The sequence below is a fragment of the Podarcis pityusensis genome, assembly GCF_964106645.2.
Source record: "Podarcis pityusensis genome assembly, chromosome: 3".
NCBI classification, from domain to species: Eukaryota; Metazoa; Chordata; class Lepidosauria; order Squamata; family Lacertidae; genus Podarcis; species Podarcis pityusensis.
This window is the reverse complement of record NC_138026.1, coordinates 53,435,549-53,452,973: the sequence shown is the minus strand read 5'-3', so window position 1 is coordinate 53,452,973 and position 17,425 is coordinate 53,435,549. Positions and strand designations below refer to the sequence as shown.

General features: G+C 42.9%; 1 pseudogene across 1 annotated transcript; it reads left to right on the top strand.

The window, feature by feature from the left end:
* The first annotated feature begins 10,775 nt into the window (after window positions 1-10,775).
* On the top strand, window positions 10,776-16,443 carry LOC308473036 (amine sulfotransferase-like; annotated as a pseudogene). Its single transcript, XR_013991611.1, has 6 exons — window positions 10,776-10,836; window positions 12,418-12,626; window positions 14,313-14,365; window positions 14,740-14,872; window positions 15,458-15,638; window positions 15,794-16,443. The product of XR_013991611.1 is annotated as an amine sulfotransferase-like (transcript).
* The last annotated feature ends 982 nt before the right edge of the window (window positions 16,444-17,425 follow it).

Below are 17,425 nucleotides of genomic sequence, written 5' to 3'. Positions count from 1 at the left end.
TGTTTAGAACAGGTTTGTACAGTGTGTGCAGAAGCAGAGAAAAGATTATAAGCGAGACTTCCCAGAATGCAAGAGAAAAGAAGCAATACTTCTCCCATAATGCCACAGTTATGTGCAGAAAGGAGAACTTCCCTTTACAGAGAGAAAGGGTTAAAGCAAATTTTGGATGCCATAGAACCTGGATCAGAAATTCCCACTGCTACTTTTTAAATCTTAAGAAATGATGTCATGAGTTCCATGGAGACATCACAGAGGGAATGGTTGGATCCTGAAGATCAGTGGGAGGAGCTCAGGAAGGTGGGGCTGAATAACCCTTGGGAAGGTCTTAGCCGGATGCAAGAGGTGAAATGAGGATCCCAAGAAGCGTCTGAGCCCAGGGAGAAGGCCAGTAGTCTAGAGAACAGAGAGGCACCAAGCGGGTTGGCAGAAAAATGTTCTGTGCCTGTAACATTGGACATTCCAAGCCAGATACCGCCTTGGTGCCTCTTCCAGTCAGCAAGAAGCCTTCTCCTTCAGGGGAGAGGACTAGAGTAAATCGGATGCTGAGCCATTGCCAATGCTGCCTCCATCTCCAAGGACACACAGATGCTAGCACATGCAAAAATCCTTGCAGACCCAACCCACCTGGAGGGATGCTTATTTGCTTGCTTGTCTCCTTAGAGAGCTTAGGGCCCAGGTATTCTTGGAACAGGGCCCAAGCATTGGACATATAAAGGGAAAAGTCTGCACTTTGCCATGTCCTGAAGGTCTAGGAAAATTTAGCCCAGGGTCCAACCTAGACCTGAGAGCAGCGATCAAACACATCAGGCCCTGGGCAAGGTCTCAGGAGCTCAGAGGGGCACATCACTAGTCCCAGCCTGACCCCACTGCCCGTCTCTGAGAGACTGGGCTGGAGCTGACAGCAAAGCAGTGAAGAAGCCCTCTGCATCCTACCCCCACAATCTATGTCAAGGAAGACTTCTTATGCCATCTTGTTGCATGCCACCCCAATTTTGAGCAGTGCAAGATCCCAGCGGTTCCAAGTGCTCTTTCTCTCAAAAAGGGTATGTGACTATTCCATGTTTGGGAGACATTACACTAAAAGAAGGTGCATGTTGATCTTGGAACCTCCCAATAAAGGTGCTGGATACTGTGCAGCAACTAGGGATGGCATTTTGTGACAACCTGGTGTTACAACTATCTATTTGAGCACCACAGTGCCAGGCACTCTTGGAGACTGGGAAAACATGATGGCCATTGCAAAAAAATTGAAAGCTTTGAGAGTGTTTTTCAGGAGCAGATGGAAAGGCTCCTCTACAGGTTCTGCTGGAACATCAATGGTGAACTGAGTCTGATTCCAGCTTGAGAATATTTATAGAAACCTTTTCTCTGTCTTGCATGTGTGTACCAATTGTCCAAATCTCGAGAGTTTTGCTGCAGTCCATCTAAAGCTGTGTTGGAACCAAGCAAGCAGTATTCTCAATAGAGTTCCTTGCTTAGGTCCTTCTGTAGAACAGGATGTGCATATGTTGTAGTATCTGTCAATCCATGTGTTGCAAATAATTGGTTGAGAGCTGCGATTGTTGGAACAGATGTTTGTGATTATTTGAAGGCATTCTGAGTAGAAGTACAACAGGCAAGAAGTAATTTCCTTGTAATGGTCCTACAAAATCAATATGAATTCGTGATCATTCATGATCAGGCAAGGAGTAATTTCCCTGCAGTAGGCGTGAGAGGATCCATCTCTGCTTTCAAATTTAAAAACTGCCTCTGCCTCTTCTAGTTTTTAAGGGTGTGGATGAGTGAATCTTATCTGTTTGGGTTTCCTCTTAGTATCTCACATTTCCACTGTTTTTGGTTCACCATATTTCTGCCCCAGTTTGTGCAGAAGAAGAGAAAAAAATCATGAAAAATTGAGAAAAAAATCATGAAAAAAAGGGAGTTACTTCCCAGTAAAACATACCAAAGCCAGCAATTGTGCTTTATGCTGAGAAGGCAGCACACTTGAGGAGTGATAAATGAACTAATGTGCAAATGGAGGAGAGCGTTTGTGCAAAAATACAGTACCCTGCTACGCAGCACAGGTAGACTAACTTTTCTCCTTTGTCCAGTCAGGCTAGCAGAAGCAACAAGCGTCTCTGGTTTTTCTCCTCCTCCTCGCCCCCACCCCCAGCTCTTGAGTCGGGGGGGTGTGTGTGTGTCAGCATTCCTGCCTCTGGATGGTTAGCAACAGCAATTAAGCACAATTGCAACAGCAGCTTCTCTGTTCAGAAGTGAACAGAGTGCAGAAGTGAAGGAAGGCAACAGAGGGCTGGCGAGAACATGCAGCACAGGAACCAGCTCAGAGGCTGCTTTGGGCAACTCTGATCTGGAGACATTACACTAAAAGAATGTGCATGTTGATCTTGGAACCTCCCAATAAAGGTGCCGGATTCTGTGCAGCAACTAGGGATGGCATTTTGTGACAACCTGGCGTTACAACTATCTATTTGAGCACCACAGTGCCAGGCACTCTTGGAGACTGGGAAAACATGATGGCCATTGCAAAAAAATGAAAGCTTTGAGAGTGTTTTTCAGGAGCAGATGGAAAGCCTCCTCTCCAGGTTCTGCTGGAGCATCAATGGTGAACTGAGTCTGATTCCAGAAATTTTCTCTGTCTTGCATGTGTGTACCAATGGTGCAGATCTCGAGAGATTTGCTGCAGTCCATCTAAAGCTGTGTTGTAAGCAAGAAAGCAAGCAGTATTCTGAACAGATTTGCTTGCTCAGATCCTTCTCTAGAACAGGGGGTGCATATGTTGTAGTATCTGTCAATCCATTTGTTGCACATTTGTTGCTGTGATTGTTGAAACAGATCTTTGTGATTATTTGAAGCCATTTTGAGAATTACAACAGGCAAGAAGTAATTTCCTTGTAATGGTCCGACAAAACCAATATGGATACTTGATCATTTCCCTGGTGAAGATAAGTCACTTTGGTGGCTTACACCAAATTGCTGGGTGTGCATAACTGTGTGATATAGTATAATTTCAGAACTGTAGAAAAAGTAACATAAAAATTACAAGAGCAATTTTATTTTATGCTGCTTGTCACTTACTCACCTTTGGCCCTTGAAAGAATGCTTGTGCAATTAGCAATCCATGTGTTGCAAATAATTGGGGGGAAACTGTGATTGCTGCAACAAATATTTATTTTTATGGTACTAAATAATCTCTTTGAACGCTTCGTTCCTAAACAAATTTATTATGAGGGAAAGTGTTCTTGAACACATTTGGCTTTAATTCAGAGGACAGGGCTGCTTGTCGCTTCCTCGCCTCACTCCCCTGGAGAAAGGTTGTGCAAGACGAGTGACAAAGTCTGATTGCAAAGTCTGATTGACCCCAAAGTCTGATTGACAAAGTCTGAGTGACAAAGTCTGATTGACCCCAAGGATGATAAACATTGCAAAGGGCCCTCAAGTGTGTATCTGAGTGGGTTTGAAAAAGATAAATGGGAGAACTATCTAATTGCCTCACAAACATTTTAGATGGTGAAAGCATTTGATTCCTACTGGATGGCAATGATTAATCAGAATTCAAAAACAGGGCTAGCTGTAGAAAAAAATCTGTACTCACATGCTGCATGCCACTTCAAGGCAGTGAAGTTTGATAAGAGACAAATGCACCCCAAATATATTCCTTGAAGTGATTTGACACACATACTCCCCCCTGTAGTTCACACAGCAAACACGATCACATGAAAAGGCATAGATAAAATTAATTACATTTTATTTGTTGTTGTTTAGTCGTCTTAGTTGTGTTTGACTCTCTGTGACCCCATGAACCAGAGCATGCCTTGGAAACTCTCACTTTCTTCTCAAAGCTTCTCCTTTTTTATGTCCATTGAGTTTACTTGGGAAAATACTGGAGTGGTTTGCCAGTTCCTTCTCCAGGTGGATCACATTGAGTCTAAACTCTTGGCTATGACCTGTCCGTCTTGGGTGGCCCTGCACAGCATAGCTCAGAGCTTGTGCTGGTCCAGGGGGGGAGGTTACCGTGGGGCGAGGTCCAGGACCTGAGTCGAGGGTCGGCAGACAGTCCTCCACGGGCGAAGCGGGGTCCACAGCGAGGAGCCGGGCAAGGACAGGAACTCTGGGGGAACAGGACTGGATGCTGGCTGAAACAGCTCTTCAACGACGTTGCTCCCGCAACCTGGGACCGGGCTGACTGGCCTTTATCTTCTCTGAGGCCAGGGGCGGTCCCGGCCCTCAGGTGACCCGCCTCTCCTGGCCTTAAGGTGAGCACTCCTCCTGGGAGAAACCAGTTCCCTTCGCCTCTCTGCCCTGAGCCTTTGCAGCTCAGGAGAGGCCGGTGAGTTACTGGACCCAGGGGGAGACTCACTTTCCCCTGACAGGGCTGGGAGAGGCGCACCTGTAGGCAATGCGTCCTCAATCGCCTCCGGAGCCAGAGTGGATTCACCTGGTGCCTGCTCCTGAGGATCCAGCACAGGTGCAGGGGCTTCAGAATCAAGGCCCTGCCCCAGCTCAGCCGGCACTGGAGGCGGGGACTCCTGTGCAGGCTGGGATTCCTCTGGTTCAGCCTCTGAATCGGATTCCCAGGCCATCACAAAGCTTCTCAGAGTTATTGAAGCCCCTTCGCCACAACAAGGCAATGATCCATGAAGGGGAATTACATTTTATAAGAAGACCTAAATAAATGGTTCTTTGTGCTCTTCCAAGAGCGTAGCAGCACACATTCTTCAGATCCCAAACTTGAACCAGACTCTGATATTTATAAACCATCTCAATATAATTTAGTACAGGCTGAGTTGCCCAGTCCTATTCTCAGCAAGCAGTAGGTGTGGCAGGATCCATCTCTGCTTTCAGATTTAAAAACTGCCTCTGCCTCTTCTAGTTTTTAAGGGTGTGGATGAGTGAATCTTATCTGTTTGGATTTCCTCTTAGTTTCTCACATTTCCACGGTTCTTTTTGGTTCACCATATTTCTGCACCAGTTTGTGCAGAAGAAGAGAAAAAAATCATGAAAATTTGTCTGCATTTTAGTGTACATTTCTGTTGATATACAAATAATGCTCAATACAAAGATGCTTAATATATACACACAATATTTTTTGTTAATATACTAAATTTTGCATAATATTTTCAGTAAAATATACATTCTATTATCAGCATAATATAATAAACACTTTCCCCTAAAATACGCACATTGTTTGGTTGGAAAGGTGTATCACCTAATTTGAAGATGTGTGAATTTTGATGGATGAACTGCAGCTGTGTTTCTGTTCACATACTGTTTCAGGAAGTTGAAATTAGGTGGACTTGCATTAAAACATTAATCAGATCACTCCCCATGCCTGCTCTGGAGTATTATTACAGTCTGCCTGGCAACTAAAGCTGATGGATAAAGCACACCAGGAAACCAATATCTATCAGCCAGGAATGTTTGTATGGGCTTTGAAACATCTATCACTCCAACATATGAAATCAGTATCATTTATCAGGAAAAACAACTGTGATTTGCCATCATTTCAAATAAAAAACCCTGCAATCATAAAATAAACTGCGCTTTCACAATCTCAGGGGTGTTGTATAAACAACCCCCTGTGATTGTGTGGGGGGAAAGCTGAGGTACGGGAGGCAGACAAAGTTGTGGAGCTGCCCAAGCACAAGACATTGAAAGTTGTTTGCAGTATAAATTTGGACAGCTTAGCAAGGAGAACACAGGAAGACATCAAGTGCATTTTCTATGCAAAGGTATTCCTGAAAACATTAGCTTTAGATGATAAACAAAAACAAAGTGAGCCATTTCTGCATGTGGCATTGTTTACTGGGAAATAGCTTTTATGGAATTCTGACTATAAAGACTGGGAGCTGTCCATCTTGATGTGGACTCTGAAAATTCCTCAAAATCTTTGAAGGGTGGGAAAGACTGCTGCCAATATATTGGATTTGAAAGTTTATTCTTGGGCTTGAGTCATATTTGATCTCCGATAAGCTGTGTGCAAATGAAAAAGGTTGCTACTTTTCTAAAACAACCAGTGCTAATTATTTAGTAAGTTTTATATTATTTTTATTATTTTTATTTGTGACGTTACCATATATGAGAGAGTGCTGGAGGGGAAACAGACATGCCAACTAGGCCCGAGCCTGCTGAGGTAGTAGAGGCCGAAGCCCTGCATTGTTATGTGATACAACAAGATAATCTCTTGTTAAAGAACGCTGGAGAGTATATCTGGATAGAGGGAAAAAGATATCTCGGGTTAAAGGACACGGGATCACAAGTCACCATAGTCCACCCGGAAATAATCAGGGATGAGGCCATAATTCCAGGGAAAGTAATGAAATTAAAAGGACTTTTGAAACAAGCAGAGATCCTAAAGGTGGCAGAAATAGATGTCAGGTTCAAAAACTGGGCAGGGAAGTGGCAGGTAGCCCTTTCGGAAGAAATTCCCGCCCCTGTGCTCCTTGGTTGGGACATTTTAGAACATGTGCAGAGTACTTTCATAGTTACCAGAGCAAAAGGGAGCCCACAGTCACCTAAACCTGAGGGGGTGGATACAGTAGCAGAGGCAGACAATGCTGAAGAACAGCAAAGGAATGATCAGTGTGAGGAAAGAAAAGACAGCTTTTTATTTCCTTTGACTAAAAGTCAAACCTCAAGTTTTGTCAAAAAGCAAAAAGAAGATACTGAGTTACAAAAGTACTTTGAGGCAGCCGAGTCGGAGAGGCCGTTAACTCCTGAGTGCCCAGAACGGTTTTGTTTGAGCAAGGACATTTTATATCGAGAAGTCCTTGACCCACCATGCAGGGGGGGTGAAGAAGTGAGAAGACAATTAGTAATCCCACATGAATACCAAGGCAAAATCCTGCAGCACGCTCACAACAGTGTATTTGGAGCACATATGGGTATTACACATACAAAACAGAGAGTGGCTCAAAATTTTTATTGGCCAGGAATGGGGAAACAAATAAAACAATACTATCAAACCTATGACATATGTCAGAGAAGAGGCACCGGGCAAGACAAAACAAAAGCCAAAATGAATGTGATCCAGCAAGGAGAGGAAGGGCGAAAAGTGGTGCATGTAAATATGATCAAACCGTACGTTAGAACAGAAAAATGGACACTGTATGCCTTACGAGAGGATCCATGTGAACCAGAACCATGCTGGGGGAACAAGAGAGAGTCCCAGAGTAGATTAACAGACATAAAATTGGCTCCGACTTTAACCCTTAAACAGCCAGAGGAAGCAAAACAGATCTTGCTGGAATATGAATCCTTGTTCAGTAATATTCCAGGAGTGGCCAAAGGTGTGGAACATCGGATCGACACAGGGGAAGCCAAACCCATTGTTGTGAACCCCTACCGTGTAACAGGAGGACGCTTCAAACACCGGAAACGGGGCCGTCTTAAGCCAGCCAGGACCAGAAGGAAACCTATATCCAATCACCTACATCAGCAAGAAGTTACTGCCTAGAGAAAAGCACCTCTCGACGGTTGAGAAAGAATCCTTGGACATTGTGGCGGATGCCTTATCACGAAAACCAGAGAGTGAAGGATGAAGAAAGACAATCAACAATTTACTTGTTTTTGTATGTATATATATATGTAAAAAAACAAAAAAACAAAACCACATACAAAACTGTTTGATCAGGAGTGTAACTTTAAGAAGTTAACCCTCCTGAATCGTAACTTCTTAAGGGGGGAGGTATGTGACGTTACCATATATGAGAGAGTGCAGAAGGGGAAATACCGTTAGTTAAATAGATTGCACAGACAGGACCCAGGGGGTGGAGTCAGTGGGTCTATAAAGGAGTTCTGGGAGGAGTTCTGGGAGTTCGTTGGGAGTTGTGGGTGGGTAGTTGGTTGGTTTTTGAGTGGGTTGGCTGGTTGGGAAAGGCAGTTGGTAATAGAGAGACAGTTAGGGCAGTTGGTCCTTGAGTGTGGGGTGGTAGTAGAGATAGAGAGAGGAACATAAGACTAAGAAAGTAAAGAGGAACACTGTTTGGAATGCTGTAATAGTTTTGTTTTAAGTCTGAAATAAAATACACTCTTCTTTATGAATTGAAAAGCTGACTGAGACTGAAGTGATTTTACCAGGGAGGACCTGGTTGGTGGCAGTGGATTAGTGGTGTACGGGTCAATAGTCCGTGAGACGACCGGGGGCTCCGTACGAATGCCACATTATTATTATTATTATTGATAATAATAATAATAATAATAATAATAATAATAATAATTTTATTCCCCAGCCACTCTGGGTGGACTCCAACTGAATATTAAAAATAATACAGCATCAGACATTAAAAACTTCCCTAAACAGGGGTTTAACTTTTAAAAGTTAAATAGTTGTTTATTGCATTGACATCTGCTGGGAGGGCATTCCACAGGGCAGGAACCACTACCGAGAAGGCCGTCTGTCTGGTTCCCTATAACCTCACTTCTCGCAGCGAGGGAACCGCCAGAAGGCCCTCGGCACTGGACCTCAATGTCCGGGCAGAACAATGGGGGTGGAAACGCTCCTTCAAGTATACAGGACTGAGGCCATTTAGGGCTTTAAAGGTCAGCATCAACACTTTGAATGGTGCTCGGAAACGGACTGGGATACAATTAAGATCTTTCAGGACCGGTGGTCTCGGCGGCTACTCCCAGTCACCAGTCTAGCTGCCTCATTCTGGATTAAAACAAAAAGGGATAATTTTGGAGTTAAAGTTGGTGTTATTGGGGTGTAAGTCAGTGCAGGCATGTGTGTACAAATAGACATCCATTGGTGAATCTCAGGTCTCTCGTACCATTTGAGCCCATTTTCTACTAGTGGACCAGATGTAATACTGCATTTATTTCTTAAACGGACAAAGACCACTGTTGATATTGGCTGTTGCTTGTGCAAAGAAACAAATTCTTCCCCTGTTGTTCTTTACATTTTGTGCCTCGATGCTCCTGTGTTACTGTTCTTTTCTTGGATAACTTGCAAGGAATGGTTTACTAAGGAGGAGCCATCGATTTAATCAAACTCTTATTAGTTAACAGAATTCTATAAAGCAGTTTCCTTGAGAGCTCTGAACGTGAGCCTTGAAAAGCTGAAATACTCCAAGCTACAGAAGAGATCGGTCTCTCCCTCTCTCTTGCACACTTTTTGACTCTAAAAACAAAAGGTAGGTAAGTTTTCTTGTAAATTAAACTTTCCAGGGAAAAGCAGGACTACTGAATGACAAACAACTAATCTACTCTTTCTTGCAAGAGTTCCGAGGGGCAATAAGGTATTTCATCAGATGCATGGAAACTCTTTTCACAGTTCATATTATTTTATGGTGTCACACAGAATGCAACATTTGTGTTACCAGAGATTAATAGTTATTTTGAGGGGACTGAATGTGAACTCCCATTGTGCAAGTGGAACCCTGCTCATTCGGCATGGGATACAACCCTTAATTTATATATTGGAAAATCAAACGGAGTATTTTTCTTGTTACTATTTTGGACATACATTGTTTTTCACTAAACAATTGTTGCATTTCTTAGCAATGAAACACAAGACTTACCGGTATATAGAGAATTAAAGTGATTTTCAGGCTTCATGGCATTTTATTTCTTTATCACTTTTAAGCAATGGATTTTATTTTTATTTAAATGTTTATAAAGCACCCATTCATCTATAATATCACCAGGTGGTATATCTTGATGTCATGCATCATATTCTATATTATGGACTGAAATGTCCCAACAGGTATAAAAGACAAGCAACACACTGGTGACAACTTTGGTTTCCTCAGCCACCAATGGAGCCTGGAACTTTCTCCCATAACAATTCCCCTCCTCCTTATACCATGCACTGAGCCCACCCTTGCAAGTGCCTTCCTTGTCAGACGCTACGTGGGAGGAGAGAAATTGGCGCAGGGAGGAGACAAAAAAAGAAAGGGATATTTTGGCAGTGGTGTCTCAGTATGGGAACACCTGCCCCTACAGGGCCCATTGTATGTCTAGCCAACTCTCTGTATTATCATAGATGAAGCTGAGGGCAGCACTCCCTCCATGGAACGTCCTTGGGCACCACATTTCAGCAGCAGTTTCAGCCAGAGCTGGCAATGGAAGCCAGATGGGCGGTGAACAATACCTTACTCTTTGCCACCCTGTGGTCCCCAGGCACATCTATTGTTTGGTCCCAGGAAGCCTGGAATATACGTCACCCCAATTTCTTGAAGCTGATCAAGAACCCAGGAGGAAATGGCAAGAGTTCCCAACAGATTCCGTCTTTCATTTCCCCTGTATCCATTTCCAGGGAGCAGTTTTTGCTTCCTTCCCACCTCCCCTGAGTACAAGAATGAGTGTCAGGATAGCAGCACTGACCAAACTATGATGCCAGGCAGCATAAAATAAGGCCAAGGGCTGCTATTTTGCACGCTGCACACATGCGCTTGAGAAATAACTATGTGAGGGTGAGAGAGAAAAGCCTTATTGTGTAGGGCAAAGCCAGCTTTGAGTTGAAAGCAGACCATTTTAAGAAACACTTAAAGCAGGGGGGAAATGCTTTGTTGCCTCAATGATGGGTCAAGTCTCTGTTCTTTGAATGATGGACCTTTATGTTGCTCACCTGTGATGGAAGAGAAGCATGGGATTCTGCTATGGGGTCTGCAAGAGGAGTAGGATTTCACGAAATGACACCTCTATTTCTTTGTGATTCCCCATTGTCGTATAATAGAGAGAACTATTCTTTTCTCTTTATTCTTAGGCAGGCAATGCAACCAGACGAGAAATACCTTTTCACATACAAAGGATTTTATTTCCAGTCAGTATTCAAAACCCTGCAGGGTTTTGAAATAAGAGACAGTGATGTATTTTTAGTCACTTATCCAAAATCAGGTAACAGTACATTTTCGTAGGATGAACCATCATTTCAATTCAACCCTGTTGGATACCTACATATATCTACATAGTATCTGTATTATCCTAACGCAAGATTAAAACCAAATGCAAAATTGAGGTCAATGTGGGTAGTATGGAACTTACCTGGTTACATAAAGGTGAACTGGGACATGTTCTGATTTGTTTTAAAAAAAGAGATGAAATAATGTGTTTTCCACCACTCTCAACATGTTTGAGGTTTTGAAAACAACATAAATACACATCAAAATATTCAATTGCTTTGCCAATCATGGAGGGGGGGGGCGTATCCAATGCAGTTGTGCCCTACATGCAATAACTTCCACTTCCACACCAGAACTTCCTTCACTCTTCTCTCTCCTTGTGTCCCCAGTGTTCCCCAAATCTGCCTTGGAGGGTTGGTGGGGTGGGGAGGACACAATAACCGGGAGTGGGAGAGGAGAGAGGGGGGAAGTTCTGCATTGTATAGGCATTTAAGACTTGGGTGACATGAAGAAAGGCTTCTGCAACTCCTTTTGCCTATTATGTTTGTCCCACTGGCCATTTCTCATCCACAATGGAAAGGAAGCCTTGGTCAGTGTTCCTCATTCACCCTTTGCTGCCCCTATTTCAGTGGTGGTCTGTGTGACACCAAAATTTGGTGCCCCCCACCTCTCACCTTCTATTTGACATCATAGTGTTGGCAACCCGTGCAGCCAGGTCCCTAAATCTGCCTCTGCTTGCTGTGTTGATTCCCTTCCACTCTCATTTCTTTTTAGTGTTGCAATTCATATAGTAAGCTCCACGATGCAGAGACATGTTTTCAGTTATTTCACTCTTTAAAGTACTAAGTACATGTAGTTAGTATAATGAATGAAATTAAAGTAAAGGTAAAGGTATCCCTGGACCGTTAGTTCCAGTTGAGGATGACTCTGGAGTTGCGCGCTCATCTCGCTCTAAAGGCCGAGGGAGACAATGTTTGTCCACAGACAGCTTCCGGGTCATGTGGCAAACTAGAGCAGCTCACAGAAATGCCGTTTACTTTCCCGTCGGAGCGGTATCTATTTATCTACTGCTAGGTGGGCACGAGCTGGGACCGAGCAATGGGAGCTCACCCCATTGCATGTTGTTTTCAGTTATTTTACTCTTTAAAGCACTAAGTACATTTATGACAATGAATGAAATTAAAGTAAAGGGTAAAGGTACCCCCGACCATTAGGTCCAGTCGCGGATGACTCTGGGGTTTTGCGCTCATCTCGCTCTATAGGCCGAGGGAGCCAGCGTTTGTCCGCAGACAGCTTCCGAGTCATGTGTCCAGCAAGACTAAGCCGCTTCTGGCAAACTAGAGCAGCTCAAAGAAATGCCGGTTACTTTCCTGTCGGAGCTGTACCTATTTATCTTTGATGTGCTTTTGAACTGCTAGGTGGGCATGAGCTGGGACCGAGCAACGGGAGCTCACCCCGTCGCGGGGATTCGAACCACGACCTTCTGATCAGCAAGCCCTAGGCTCTGTGGTTTAGACCGCAGTGCCACCCACGTCCCCATATGAATGAAATTAAGTAAACTTATTCTCGTTTATAGGCACAATATGGACCCAAAATATTTTGAGCTTGATTTATCATGAAGGTCACAGAGATGGAACCGAAAAAGTCGATTTACTAGACAGGGCTCTGTGGCTGGAGTACAATATCCGCAATGTGGATTATGTCAGTCGTCCATCACCTCGCCTCTTTGCTTCCCATCTACCCTACTATTTAGTACCCAAAGGCTTAAGGAACAGAAGAGCAAAAGTAGGAAACAGCACATTTATTATTTGATCATATTCAGTGTTTGTCTTGCCTTCTTTAAATGAATATCTCAGTTTCTGTTAACATTTCTCCGTTTTTGAGGGCAGTTCATCCAGCTGCAATTCCATTGTCCATATGAATGAATAATGCTCTGTGCACCCTGAGCTTGGAATAATTCCCATGACTTCTAAACAGCACAGAGTTTATGCTCCACCATAGTAAAAGTCCTGGAGGGTGTTAAGAATAAAACAGGTTCTTTTATCTGAGATTCAGTGCACTTCAGGCAGAACACAAGTAAGCAGTCAGACAACCAATTTCTACATAACATTGCTTTGTTGATTAACAAGCAGAGCACATAACAAGACAAGGGAACATGCACTCATTCTCTCACACACTCACCACTCTTCTTCTGGATCGGGTGGGCAGACAGCAGGATCCTGGCTGCATCCGACACACCAACCCTCCTGAAAAGCCTGATCTTATATAGTCTTTTTTGGTGCACATCTGAATATTGGCATTTCTCATTGCCTTTGACATGTTCTTGGCAGTCCTCCACCCTTAGCATGTTCTTGGCATATCATAACTCTCATGCTTTGCACCTGGTCTTCTGTAACTTTTGGCACAGTACGATACTCATTGTTTGTAACTAGCATTGCACAGCCAGTGTTTCCACTTCCTTGCAGGTACAGTACTTTTGCCAGAACATGCACATTCCATTCGCTCTTTGATCAGCACAATTTATTAATAGTTAATCAACAGCATCCATTTTATGTGGTGGTCTTCAGCCATCTTGCAGCCCATTCAAAACATGGCATTTGTTGTGCGAGTACTTGGAGCTCGCAAAGCTGACAGATTCACTACGAGATAAACCTAAAAAGATGATGAAAGAAGAATGGGAATGTATAAATAATTATCTAGGGGATAAGGGTTCAACAAGAAAGACCTGGTTATGTTTAGAATGATACCTCATAGAGAAATGTTCCCTGATACCAAGATGAGGGATTCCTTGGAATGCAGATCGAGAGAATTGATAAGAATAATGATCTGTTGTGACCTTGATGGAAGCGTACAGTAGATGAGCCTTCCTGTGTTCTGGCTCTTCTTCTTCTTCTTCTTCTTCTTCTTCTTCTTCTTCTTCTTCTTCTCTTTCCCTTTTCCCTTTCCCTTTCCCTTTTTTTCTCATCCTTCTTCTTATGTTTTATGCCATGTACTTTGATTTTTTTGTAGTTTTTTAGCTTTTTCATTATTATCATTATTAAGTAATTTTCTTTTGTAATTTTGGTTGTCTATATTTGTATGTATTTGTTTAAAGCAAAATAAAAGTATTTTAAAAAAACAAAAAAATGGCATTCGTTACAAGGGTGGCATCCAACAGACTTAATAAGAATAAGCTCATTTGACACCATAGGATTGCACTGTGCATGTGACATTCATGCTGCAAAAGAGGGTGAGGCTGCCAGGGCTGTAAAGCAACTTGGAAGCACCAAGAATCCACAAGAAGAGATATCTGAGATCCATCCATTTATTATTTTATGCATATATATCCCACTTCAACAACTTAGTTCCTGGCACATTTCACAACCAGAGAAATAACTACAGAAGCAAAACATAAGGGACAGTAGAAAAAATAAGACCAGGAATCGAAAGAATATGTTGTTATTCCTGCATATGTTGTTATTCCTTATTCAGGATGCAGCAGCTACAAATCATTACAAGCTGGAACACCCAATGCTTAATCAAGTGTAGAGATTTGTGTCAAATAATAACTCAGAAACCCTGACATGGTCTCTTAAATGTTGTATTAAGTTCCACACCATATAAGGAAAATGCCAGAGTGGGAAGGAAGGGGGCTGGAGGAAGGCTAGAATGATCTCAGCCCACCCATCACTCTCTCATCGCATTGGGATGGGAAGCACAGCAGGGAGCCTTAAAATGCAGAACTCTTCTGCAAATTCCTTCTCTGAGAAAGTGTTTGGTGAGGTTGGGTGGTATTAATTCAGCTTCTGTTTAATGGTTTGTTCCACTGCTGGTTCTTAAAATGATTTCTTTAAATTGTTTTAATGGAATTTATATGTTTGTACTGCTTCTCTCTGAATGTTTTTCAAAAAATAATCAGATATACATTTTATGCCAAATCAACTTTTCTCCTCTCAGTACATGGAAGTTTATGGCTGGACCATGTGGAAGGCTAGTACACTCACAAGGATGACTTCAATATTCTGTTTCTTACCTATGAAGAAATGAAGAAGGTAAGTTATCAAAATGCTATGCAGTCTGATATTAAACATCCATCAAAACTCACCTTTACAAAATAGAGGAAGGAAGCAATTTGATTATTCAAGTTCCCTCAGCTGCTGCTTCCCCTGCTAGTCTCGCTTCCTTTCCTAAAGATTCTTCAAAGCCGAGCAGGCCATGGATTCAGGAGCAGCTTTTCGTACCCTAGACAGCAAATAGTGCATATAACCATTTCCCCTGACTGATTATGGGGCTATAAATAAAGTGTCATGGTCCCAAGCAAGATATGTCATTTCACAGGCCCTCTGATGCTGAGGAGAGATGTCACAGAACGTCCCTTGTGTCTTCAACAGGGACATTTATTTATTTACTTGTGGACTCAGAGCTGCCCCAGAATATAATGCATTCTGCATGGCACATGGAATTAAAGCAACAAGGAAAGTATAATGCAATTGCAATTATTACAAACTAGGCAAAGAAAGATCCAGGCTGCTTGTTTCCCCTGCTTGTAATTCTGCCTATTCCATGAGTTTTAGTCTCTAAGCTGTCAGGTTTCTCTATTGTGGGTGGCCTGACATTAAAACCATGTTCCATTTCAGGACCTGAGAAGCTGTGTATTGAAATTATGCAACTTCCTGGGAAAGAGACTGACAGAAAAGGAGGTGGATGTTGTTGTGGATCAGGCTACATTTAATAAAATGAAAGCAGATCCCAGGGCAAACTATGAGTTCATGCCACCACATCTCATGGACCACAGCAAAGGACATTTTCTTCGGAAAGGTAAGTTAATGGTAGATCACACTGACTTGGTGCTGCTTGCAGAATCCATGACATATTCACCTGACAGTTGCATCTAGGGATGGAATATATCTGGAATTATGGATATTTATTTGACCACCACAATGCACGTTCTTTCTGTCTGCTTCCTGGGCCAGTCACTGTAGGAGACTGGAAGAACATGATAACAGTCGCACAAAGTGAAAGGTTTGACAGCGTTTTTAAGGAGAGAATGGAAAAGCTGCCCTTCAAGTTCTGCTGGGACATCCATGAGGAATCATGAGTCTGCCTTCAGCCTGGAAGGATGAAATAGAGTGCACTGTATGCATTTAATCCAGCCCTATTTATAAGATTCAGCAGAATACTCTCATGAGGCTTAATAGTTTCCTAATGTTCAAATATGTGCATTAATTTTTTTAAAACACCACAATAAAATTACATTTGTACTGTCTGCTTCTTCTCTTTCTACATTCCAACATGTCCTGATTTCTGACCCCATGTGCAAATGTTAAGGAATCCCAGGATATCTATTGGGATTAGTAATTGTGTTTTAATTTGGCAGTGTTACAATGAGGTTACCATTGGATTATTATTCTAGTTCTGCTGGGGCATCAATGAGGAATCGAGTCTGCCTTCAGCTTGGAAGGATGAAATAAAGTGCACTGTATGTATTTAATCCAGCCCTATTTGTAAATTAGTAAAAAAACAAAACAAAAAAACCCTCTCATATGGCTTAACAGCTTCCTAATGTTCGAATATGCACAATAATTTTTTTTAAACACCACAATAAAATTACATATGTACTGTCCGCGTCTTCTCTTTCTACACTCCAACATTCTACATTCCAACATGTCCTAATTTCTTACCCCATGTGCAAAAGTTAAGGAATCCCAAACTAACTATTGGGATTATTAATTATTAATTCAGAAGTGAACAGAGCGATCTGAACAGGGGCAGAACTAGGCTTTCTTTCAAGGACTAGGTCAGCAGCACCCGACCAGACCTGGGCAAGCATGCACAAACACCCCCTCAACACATTTGTGTGTTTTCTTGGGGGGGGGGGGAGAAAAACAGCTGCCCTAGTCAGGGAGCCCTGTAGGGACAGAGGACACCACCTGCTGCCAAGGGGTGCAGAGGCACGTGAGGGAGGGAGAGGTCAGTGTTATAGCCTGACCCAGCTGTCCTGGGCACCCCACAGGCATGGAGGGGGCTCTTCCCTTTGGAACAGGCAAGGTGGGAGATAGTGAAGATGTTGGAAATGGTGGAAAACATTGCTGCCAATCTGTTGGATCTGAAAGATCATTCTTGGGCTTGAGAAAATTTCGATCTTAGATAAGCTGTGTGCAAATGAAAAAAGTCACTACCTTTCCTGGATAGATTTCTAAATCAACCAACGCTGATTTATTTAGAACATTTTATTAAAATGGGGCTTCTTTTGGAGTTTAAAGTTGTTGAGATTGGAATGCAAGTCATGTGTGTACAAAGAGATACATACAATACCCCAAATTTTCCTGACGCAGCACATGTAGAAGGTGTTGAGGCATCGGTCCTCCCTCCTGGCATTGCCCACACACCTCACTTGCATAAAGCAGAGGGCTCAGTTTGCAAGCCTGGTACTTCATCTTGGTATTGGACCTTAGTAAAACATTCTCCCACATCCTTTTGGATGGCGGTGTCTCAGTTCTGGAAAACCCGCCCCAACAGGGATCCCCTGGGTATTCACCCAGCACCCTCATTATGAAAACACACATGGATCCACTGTATGTGGGATGGGGGGAGCAGAACAGAAA